At 45.0% G+C, this 10,899-nt stretch overlaps 1 pseudogene; it reads left to right on the forward strand.

Moving 5' to 3' along the window:
• The first annotated feature begins 5,262 nt into the window (after positions 1-5,262).
• On the forward strand, positions 5,263-7,693 carry LOC133251929 (small ribosomal subunit protein eS12-like; annotated as a pseudogene).
• Positions 7,694-10,899: the final 3,206 nt, after the last annotated feature.

A 10,899-nucleotide genomic window follows, 5' to 3' on the forward strand; every position in this document is an offset into this window, starting at 1 on the left:
TCTTCCCTTCACTTGTCCCCACAGACCTGCTCCTTCCACCCCAGGCTGTCCCCTGCTGGTGCTTCCCACCCCTGCGTTATGGCTCTTCCTCCATCCACCTTGGCCTGGGAGTCCACCATGGCTCCACAGACTCTCCTGACTGCCTTTCCGCTTCATGTGCCTATTTCTGTAGAGCCACCCTGGCCTCCGGCTAGGATAGATGGTGCCCCTGGACGGGAAGACTCAGGCCATCCCCAGGAGCCTGCCCTGTGGAGGCTTTCTGCTAGGCGACCTCTCCCAGGATCAATTCTGAGAATAAGGCTGGGCCTCGTGGGCCTTTGTCAGGGTGGATGGGGTGTATGAGCTGCAAGGTAGGCTCAGATCAGGCTGACTCTGATCCCCCAAAGTCACTATCTGAGGCCAGCGTAGCAGGAAAATGTCATAAACAGTACTGGGCTCCTGCCCAGGGACCAAGGCCCACATGGGTCTTGCCCTCAGTGTCCGCTGCCCACTCTCCGCCCCGTGAACTCCACACCAGACAGACCCAGGACATACCTAGAGGCCAGGAAGGAGAGGCCTGGTCCTGCAATAGGTCCTGCGTGACTGTGAGTGGCCGGAGTGTCTCAGGTCCAGGCATGAGCACCAGGAGTGGTCATCACTGCTCCTCAGGCCTGATCCAGGTTTGATCCATGCCCCTCTACTCAGAGCCCGGACACAGACTGGCACTTCGGCTCCCCCCTGCCCCCTGCTGGGAAGCCCCTGCATCATGCCTGTCAACCTTCCTAAGACCAACTCTACACAGACAGACCTGTGAAATCACTCCTGAGTGCCCCAACCTGAGGGGAAGCTGCGACTGTACTAAAAGAAAGTGAAGCAAACAGGAACAAGCAGAAGATCCAGGTCTCACCCTGGGGAGCACGGAAACCAGAGGGGCAAGGAGGCCCAGGTGGGAGGCACCCAGACCAGGAGCCAGATCAGCCCTGCTGGAGAGCTTTGCTGGGGCCTGAGGATGGTCCCCCGGGCAGTGACCTCAAAGAGAAGCCATCTGGAGCCTGGCTCAAGGATCCCCGGCTACAATCTGTGTGGAGGAGCCCTGGACATGGATCTCTTGTGGCTCACTTCCCTGGACCTCAGTTTCCCCAGCTGTAAAAGGAGGGCTAACAAGTCTTCCCTGGGAGATGACTTGAGCAGAGAGTACGTGGCCTGTGCTCCTTCCAGACACAGCTTCCCCCTCCCACAGCTGGTTCCCATTAGAACAAGGCTTGGATCCCACTGGTTAAGCGAACTTGTCAGGCAAATGAGGAAACCTGATCCTTCGCTCATTCCACATTCCAGCCTTGGGAGCAGGCAGGAGCAGCATGCTCCTGTCTCCTCAACCCTGCCCTTCTGGACCTTGACTCTCAGCCGACTCCAGAGGGCAGGCAGGGACTCTCAGGAAAAAAGAGTCCTGGATCTGGCCCATTCCAGTAAGAGAGGGATTTGGAGACCCCCTTCTTAGAGCCTCCTCCTCTAAATGGCAACCCACTCCAGTTTAATCCCATGGAGAGGAGCCTGGTGGACTAGAGCTCCATGGGGTCGTAAAGAGTCAGACATGACTGAGCACAGCACAGCTTTTTTGTAGCCCAGTTTCTGGGGCCACTGGCTTTTGACTGGAGTAATGTTGACCTAAAACAAATAGACTGCCAGCTATTTCTCCAGCAAAGATGGGTTTATTTGGGATCAACAGAGAATTGAAATTCAGGGTCTGCAACCATGGCAGGCCATGTGCAAGTTCTTGGACAGCCAGGGGAGGAGAACTCTTTTATAGAAGGCAAAAGAAAGTCTGGAGGGCTACAGTAAACAAGGAGTCTATGACTTTTCCTTGGCTGAGTCCTGGCCAGAAATAAAGAGGAGTTTTTCTTCTTCCTCTTGGGCTGTATTGTTGTCACAGAGAGGGAGAGCTCCTCTTTCTGAGGTCCCAACTCAATTTAAGTCAGGTTTCTGTTTATTAGTTTTTCACATTGCTCCACTTTTGAACTTTGAAAGTATCACAGATCAAGAGTCAGGTTTTCCAGTTTCAGCAGCTTTTTGTCTCTCAGTGCCAAGAAGGACCTTTCCTGGATTTAGTGCCCCATGTTGGAGGGTAAGTACACAGATTGGAAACCTATTGAGGTTGCACTTGAGTAACAAGGGAGGGCAAGAGGGAGAATTCTCAGGCCTTTTTTATCCAAAGGCCATATGTTATCAAGAGTATATCAAGGAGACTGAGATTGACATATATACGCTACTATGCTTAAAACAGATAACTAGTAAGAAGCTACTGTATAGCCCAGGGAACTCTACTCAATGCTAGGGTTGTGACAAAGAGGGGATATATGTATACATAGAGCTGATTCGCTTTGCTGTGTAGCTGAAACAACACAACTACAGCAACTAAACTCCAAAAACAGCAACAAGAAAAGATCAGATCGAGGCCTGGTCTGAATATCTTGGGAAGGTTGTCTGTTTAGATGTCATTGGCTTCAATTCCAGGAAATACTTCCAGGTCACCAGACGATGAGCAGGCCCAGTCAGCTGCTTTCTTTACATGCGTCATGTGAATCCAAGCACCTATTTCTTGGAGACTTTTGGCACAAGAGTTGGTTAGAAATATTTAGTGGGGCCTTTTTAGTGAGGTTGAAAAGAGTCCTTCTGGAGGTGTCTTTTCCAAGAGATAAAGTCTCCAGGTTTGAAGGTATGATGCTTAAAGTCTTCATCTCTTGAAAATGCACTGTGAAAAGATTGTTCTATCAAAACATGGCAATTTTAAATAGGACCACTTAGGTCTTTGCAATATTGGAGTATCTCTCCTTTTATCAGTAGTGGGTAAAAAGTGATAGGAGGTAAGTACATTGGTCATCCTGTGACTATCTCTGTGGGTAACAGTTCATGAGTTCCAAAATGCTGTTGATATTTAGAGAATCTCCATGAACTTTACCAAGTGCGTCTTAATAGTGCCATTCAGCTAAAGCAGAGCACTGAGGGCGGTAAGCGCAGGAAAGGGGCTGCTTTAGTGGCTCAGCGGGGAAGAATCCTTCTACAATGGTGCTTGTTTGATCCCTGGGTCAGGAAGATTCCCTAGAGGAGGAATGGCCACCCACTCCAATATTCTTGCCTGGAAAAAAAAAAACATGGACAGGGAAGCCTGGCAGGCTACAGTTCTAAGGAGAGCAAAGAGTCAGACGTGACTGAGCACACGCAGGTATGCAAGTCCAGTAAAAGTGTCATAAAACCAGCCAACCTGTAGAGACCTGTTGAAGCACCTGACCAATAAAATGGGTACTTTGATCACTGTGATTCAAGAGGAATTCCTCATGTAGGATAATTTTTTCCAAAAGAGTTTTAGCCACAAGAGGTAGTAGCCTGTCTGTATGGGAAAGCTTCAGTCCAAAGTGAAAATAGACCATGATTAAAACATACTTATATTCAACCGACAGAGAAAGTTGTATGAAAGCCATCTGTTACTGTTGTTCAGTTGCTGAGTTGGAAACGTGTCTGACTGTTTGCAACCCCATGGACTGCCGCATGCCAGTCTTCCCTGTCCTTCCCTATCTCCTGGAGTTTACTCAGATTCATGCCCACTGAGTCAGTGATGCTATCTAATCAGCTCATCCTTTTGCCTTCAGTCTTTCCCAGCATCAGGGTCTTTTCCAATGAGTCAGCTCTTTGAATCAGGTGGCTAAAGTTTTGGAGCTTCATCTTCAGCATCAGGCCTTCCAATGCATATTCAGGGTTGATTTCCTTTAGGATTGACTGGTTTGATCTCCATGCTGTCCAAGGACCTCTCAAGAGTCTTCTCCAGCACCGCAATTTGAAGGCATTAGTTCTTCGGTGCTCAGCCTTCTTTATAGTCCAGTTCTCACTTCCATATGTGACTGCTTTGCCAGAACTCAAATGGTCCATTAGACAGTTTAAAATGCCCCAAAGCAGTATGAACAGGCTTCCTCGGCTGTGTTTTGGACAAGCAGGGCAAGTGAGGTCGGTGTTTTTTGCAGCCTTGTTAATGCTTCCCCACTGATATGGATTCATGATTCTTTTTTCAGTAGATCAATGGATTACTGCATGTACAGTGGTGAGGAGTGAGAATTTTAAAGTCTCTAGTAGGATTGGGCTGTTATTTGGGTTGAACCAGAGCTTTCCCTTTTTGTTGAACCAACAGTTGTTGGATTTCCAATCTCATTTTTCCCTTTCTGAGGCCAATTATTGGGCTTCTCTAGCCAGTTTTTCTAAGTTTTCCTTTGGGGGAAATATTCCTTTGGACCATGACAGAGGTTTGGCTGCTGTTGGTTCCTTTAAGGACAACATTCCTTGCAGAAATGTCAGCAAGGTGATTCCCCTTAGCTTCCAGAAGTCAATTTTAGGATGCCCCAGAATCTTAATAATAGCTAAAACATCAGGTACAATGTTCTATCCAATAATTCCTGGACCTAGGGGCCATTTTAAATTTTATTTCTGCTGGAAGTAAGGAAGTCACGTTGCTTCCACAATATCCCCAGATCATGGGCTACTCTGAAAGCATATCTACTATCACCATAGATATTGGCAGTTAGTCCTTGGCTAAAGTGCAAGCCCGTGTAAGAATGTATCAGGCTGAGGTAGCCATAGGTAAAGATGCTGCCTCAACAACATCAAAAGGAGTTGCAATGGCATACCCAGCACAATACTTACCAATGTTACCTTTAACTTTAAAAAAAAAAAAAAAACTTTTTAAAATAAAAAGCTGCTACTTTTTTTTCTTTTTGATGCTGTGTGCAAACTTTTCTTTAGTGGCAGCAAGTAGGGGATATTCTCTACTTGCAGCGCATGAGCTTCTCATTGCAGTGGCTTCTCTTGTTGCAGAACAAGGGCTGCAGGGTGTGTGGGCTTCAGTTCTTGTGGCACGTAGTTTCAGCAGTTAGGGCACACAGGCTTAGCTGCCTCATAACATGTGTGCAATCTTCCCGGACCAGGGATCAAACCCATGTTCACTGTATTGGCAAGAAGATTCTTAACCCCTGGTTCACCAGGGAAGTCCCAAGGCTGCTACATTTTAATCCTGAATTATGTGATTATCCCCAGAAAGGTAAAAAAAAAATGTATAAACTGATGGCTATCTGGCATTATAATATGATGATATTACTTCTAAGATGATATTAAACCTCATTTTAAAATTTACTTTTTATTAGTTTTTATTGGAGTATAGGGGCTTCCCAGGTGGCACCAGTGGTAAAGAAGCCCCTGCCAGTGCAGGAGACATAAGAGACCTGGGTCCAATCCCTGGGTTGGGAAGATCCCCTGGAAGAGGAAATGGCAACCCACTCCAGTATTCTTGCCTGGAGAATCCCATGGACAGAGGAGCCTGGCGGGCTACAGTCCACGGGGTCACAAAGAGTCGGACACGACTGAAGTGACTGAGCATGCATAGTTGCTTTACGGCATTGTGTTAGTTTCTGCTGTACGACAAAGCGAATCAGCTACACATATACATATATCCCCTCTTTTCTGGATTTCCTCCTATCCCATTCCTGAGCATATACCCAAAGAAAACCATAATCGAAAAGATATATGCACCCAAATACTCACTGCAGCACTATTTACAATTGCCAGGACATGGAAGCAACCTAAACGTCCATCCAAAGAGAAATGGATAAAGGTGTGAAACAGGTATGCAATGGAATGTTACTTAGCCGTAAATGGAACAAAATCATGCCATTTGTTGTGGATGGACCTAGAGACTGTCATACACAGTGAAGTAAGTCAGAAAGAGAAAAAAAAATATTGTATAATAGTACTTATATGTGGAATCTAGGAAAATGATACAGAAAACGCAGAAATAGAGACATAGATGTAGAGAACAAACTTATGGATACCAAGAGGGGAAGGACGGGTGGGATGAACTGGGAGATTAAGACTGTCTGTCATAAACTCACTGCTGTGTTTTATAAAATAGATCACTAATGAGAACCTACTGTATAGCACAGGGAACTCTACTCAGTGCTCTGTGGTGACCCCTTGTTACCTTTTAAATAAGAGCTCTGAGCCATGGGACTCAGCATTACCCAGAGGAGCTTCATCACTCCCTGTAAAGGAGTCAGGAGGTGACCCATCAGCATTACGCAACTGAAGAAGAGTAACAGGGTTAAAGTCATCCCAGCATAACAGCAGTACAAGCGGAGCAGTTAGCAAAAGGACTTCACAGGATGTGAGGCAGCTGGCTGAGAAATGTTAAGTGTGATGAAAATTCAGGAGGGCTTCTACTGATTGAGGTACAAAATTGGTTAAAGAAGATCCCACAATGATTTTCTCAGTGGCCTTCATCAAAAAAGCAATGGCAGTAATGGCCCTAAGGCAAAGTGGGTTATCCCCATGCAGCAAGGTCCAGCTTCTGGCTGTAACACTCTATGGGTTGCTCTTTCCCTGGGGGCAGAAGCTTCGGTGCATTCAGGATTCAGCTCTACCCGTCACCCACTGCCATGGCCAAGGAAGGCATTGCTGCTGGAGGTGCCATGGACGTTCATACTGCTCTGCAAGATGTGCTGAAGACAGCCCTCGTCCACTGTGGCCTAGCACATGAAGTCTGCACAGCTGCCACAGCCTTAGGTAAGCGCCAAGCCCATCTGTGTGTGCGTGCATCCAGCCGTGATGTCAAGCTGGTGGAGGCCCTTCGTGTTGAGCACCGAATCAACCTGATTAAGGTTGATGACAACAAGAAACTAAGGGAATGGGTAGGCCTCTGTAAAACTGACAGAGAGAGAACACCCCTATAAAGTGGTTGGTTGCGGTTGTGTGGTGGTTAAGGGCTATGGCAAAGAGTCTCAGGCTAAGGATGTCACCCAAGAGTACTCCAAACGTAAGAAATGATGAAATTAAAAAACTGGGTTCTTGTTTTAAAAAAAAAAGTGCTCTGTGGGTTGATGATGGTTCCTTTGTTTTTGGGTGAGTACCTCAAGGGCATTCCCTTTCTTTTCACACACAAAAAAGAAAAATGGAATCTGATCATTACTATCCCCAAGAAAAGGTTAGTTCAGCAAACCTTTTCTTAAGGCCTTAAAGGTTATATTATTCAGTTCTTCCCATAAAATTGGGTACGGGTTATAGTTAAAAAAATAATAATAATACAGAGGTTTGGCCATAAAACAGAAATTTGGAATCCAATTTCACTAATAACTGACTAAGCCCAAGAAAACCTTGCAGTTGGGTTTTGGGAAACTTAGGACACCATGAAGCCTCTCTGGATCAAGGTGTAGCCCTTCTTCTGATATCAGATGCCCTAAATATCAAAGCTGGGTTTGATCAAATTGCAATTTTTCTTTGGTGATTTTATATCCCTTTAAGGCTAAAAGTTTTAGCAAGTGGAGAGTGTCTTCGGTGAGGAGGCTCGAGAAAGAGAGCAAAGATGCAAATCATGCACATATTACGATTGAATAGAACCTCTTGGGAACCTAAGTCATACAGCCTTTAGGATTTGTGAAACTCCCAGTAAAACCCCGAGGCATTACTGTTCCAGGTGAATTAATTTTCTTTCCAAGTGAGAGCAAAAGGTATCAGCTAGCTCTACCAACTGAAGTTGGAGGACTTCCCTGGTGGCTCAGACTGTAAAGCGTCTGCCTACAATGCGGGAGACCCAGGTTCAATCCCTGGGTTGGGAAGATCCCCTGGAGGAGGAAATGGCAACCTACTCCAGTATTCTTGCCTGGAAAATCCCATGGGCGGAGGAGCCTGGTAGGCTATAGTCCAGGGATCACAAAGAGTCAGACACAGCTGAGCAACTTCATGTTCATGTTCACCAAATGAAGTATGGAATAACTGAAGCACAGCACGAATCAGTTACAATTCTTTACGAATCAGTAAAGAATTGGCTTCCAGGGGGAATGGACTTTAGGACGAGGGTTAGGAACAACAGGGTGTCAAGGGATAACAATGACAATGTTGTTTATTGCTCAGAGGTTTGGACACACCTCCACCCTTGGCCCTTAGGTTTTATCAGTGATGAAACAGGAGTGGTACAGGGTCCAGTGCAGGAGATAACAAGGCCTTGAGCTTTGTAAGCTTCTATAATGGGCTTTCAGAGAAGGCAATGGCACCCCACTCCAGTACTCTGGCCTGGAAATCCCATGGATGGAGGAGCCTGGTAGGCTGCACTCCTTGGAGTCGCTGAGGGTCGGACACGACTGAGTGACTTCACTTCCACTTTTCACTTTCATGCATTGGAAAAGGAAATGGGAACCCACTCTAACATTTTTGCCTGGAGAATCCCAGGGATGGGGGAGCCTGGTGGGCTGCCGTCTATGGGATCGCACAGAGTCGGATACAACTGAAGTGACTTAGCAGCAGATAATGGGCTTTATGCCTTTAAGGGCTTCTTATAGTGCTATATTGGAGAAGGAAATGGCAACCCACTCCAGTACTATTGCCTGGAAAATCCCATGGACGGAGGAGCCCAGCAGGGGTCCTCCATTTGAGTCCATGGGGTCGAGTCGGACACGACTGACCGACTTCACTTCACTTCATAGTGCTATATATGTACATTCTGGGAAGAGGTTTTGAGGGATATATTTGAATCTTGATGGGAGATACATGTGAATTTTTCCAAAATCAGTTGGACATTTTGTCCAAAGGAAGATGGTACCTAATCCAATATGGACAAATTATCAAGTGTTTGACTGACAAAGAATCAGCTCTGCCATCAGATACAGAGCAAATAAAAGGTGTCAGAAGGTCATTTAATTTACCTGATTGACCACTTTGATGACTGCTGCCAAAGTCTGGAATTATTTCCTCTCTTTTTTTGAGAAAATTCTAGCACGATACTTCTTTAAAAAGTCTCTATTGCTGTCCACCTGGAACTATCACATCATTGTTAATCAGCTATACTCCAATGCAAAATAAAAAGTAAAAAAAAAAAAAAAGTCTTGGCTTAATAACTAGATAGGGACAGAGAAACTAAAGAGAAATGGGTGTGGATCTTTCATAGTGCTTAAGCAAAAAAGGACTAGGTTCATTAACAGGAACCTGTAGTGGTTCATTAGAGATCCCGTCTTTTTAAACTGTTTTGGTACCCCAGGGTAAGGGCTGCTTTATTGTAATAGGTTGAGCACTGAGAGTGTGGTTCTCTTGTCAGTTAGGACTGGAAGAGACACATTCCTAATCTGAAGAAGTATTTCTACAAGTTGATTAAGAGGATATGTCAGGAAGTGCCTCTGTATTTCCTTCAATCTTGTCATTGAAAACTGGACGGACATTGGAAAGATTGGTTAAAGGGCTGCAGGAGCCTGAAGCCTGAAATTTGAAACAATCTCTTTTCCAACATCGTGTGTGTGTGTGCTGTCACTTCAGTCGTGTCTGACGCTTTGTGACCCAGTGGACAACTGTCCGTGGGCTTATCCCAGCAAGAATCCTGGAGTGGGTTGCCATCTCCTCCTCCAGGAGGTCTTCCCGACCCAGGGATCAAACCTTTGTCCTCCTGAGGCTCCTGCATTGGCAGGCAGATTCTTGACCACTAGCACCACCTGGGAAGCTGTCTTCCTTTTGGGTGACTCATTTAGAGTGTGATAAAGTTTGTTTTCCAGATTAACTAAATGTGGATAGGCATAGTTTCTCATTCTGTCCTGGTTCATTTGACTAGAAAAGAAAAACTTTGATTCAGTCCGTTAATAAACACAGAATTAAAAGCTACCCTGGTGGAATCAACATCTGTAGGAAGACCAGAATTTTCTTTAAAAATAACCTGAAGTGAATTATAATAGTCATGAAGATGTTCTTCAGATATTTGTGTTCAAGCCTGACTTTTATTCCAATCAAGAGGCTTTGGAAAAGCCCTAGGAATTATTTGATGAAGTTGCCTAGTGATTGTTAGCAGGCTGAGCTCCTGGTTGTAATACTAGAGCCTTTTCAAGGTTTTCCCAGTTAGCAGTTCTCATCCATTGCTGGATCTGACCCTCAATGACAAGCACATGAATTAGCTAATGTAAGTCACAGAAACCAGGCTGGTAAGTTTGAATGACTATATTAAATTCCTCAGAAAATATCTGAGGATTTTTGGTTACTTTGGGAAATTCCTTAACTATGATTCACAGTTAAGCTTTAGTCTAGGGAATACAAGAAATTAAAGATTTAGCCTCTGGGTCCTCAGAAGGCTTAATTTTAAAGGAACAGATTCTAACAACTTCTAAGGAAAGGGGAGCAGAGAGAGTTTCAGAGAAAAAGGAAATTTGGTGAAAAAATTACAATAGGAGAATTGAGAGGATGGCCTCAAAGTACCAACTGAAATAGGCATTCCATTCAGTTTGGAAAATTTGAGAGCTATGGTAGCCTAATTCGGTTTTTAGGGGGAAAAAATTAATTAATTAAGAAAATTAATTTTAAGGATTTCAAATTTTCCCATAATGGTTATTAATGTTCTAAATTTTCTTGGTTAGGTTGGTCCATTTAGTTAGAATTGTGCATAAGGAAGGACTGTAGTTTTTAAACATAAAATTAGCCCAAGTCCCTGTGTCAGGGGGACAAGCTCAAAATATATAGGTAACTAGCATTCCATTTATTAGGATTTCTTCTCTAGAATGGGAGAATAATTTTCAAATGGCCAAACAGCCTACAGCTCTAACAGCTTAGAGTTCAAACAGTTTAAACAGTTCAGCTAGCTCAGGCAGCTTGCAACTCAAATGGCCTGCAGGCCTAATACCAGCCAGTTCTAAGGAAACAGCTTTGCCTGAGGGAGCCAAGCTGAAGGAGGAGCCCAGTTCCCACTGGCCAACCCCTATCACAAATGAATGGGCCAAAGGCTGAACTGGCACAGTTCCAATTAATTAGCCTTCCACTCTCCACCCCCGCCCCCAACACCCTCACCCCATTCCCAAAGGAATGGGTTGAAGACTAGCCAGTTCCAGGGGAAACAACCCCTGTTCCAAAGGGAATTTGTTGAAG

This window comes from Bos javanicus, chromosome 7, assembly GCF_032452875.1.
Source record: "Bos javanicus breed banteng chromosome 7, ARS-OSU_banteng_1.0, whole genome shotgun sequence".
In the NCBI taxonomy this organism is placed as follows: Eukaryota; Metazoa; Chordata; class Mammalia; order Artiodactyla; family Bovidae; genus Bos; species Bos javanicus.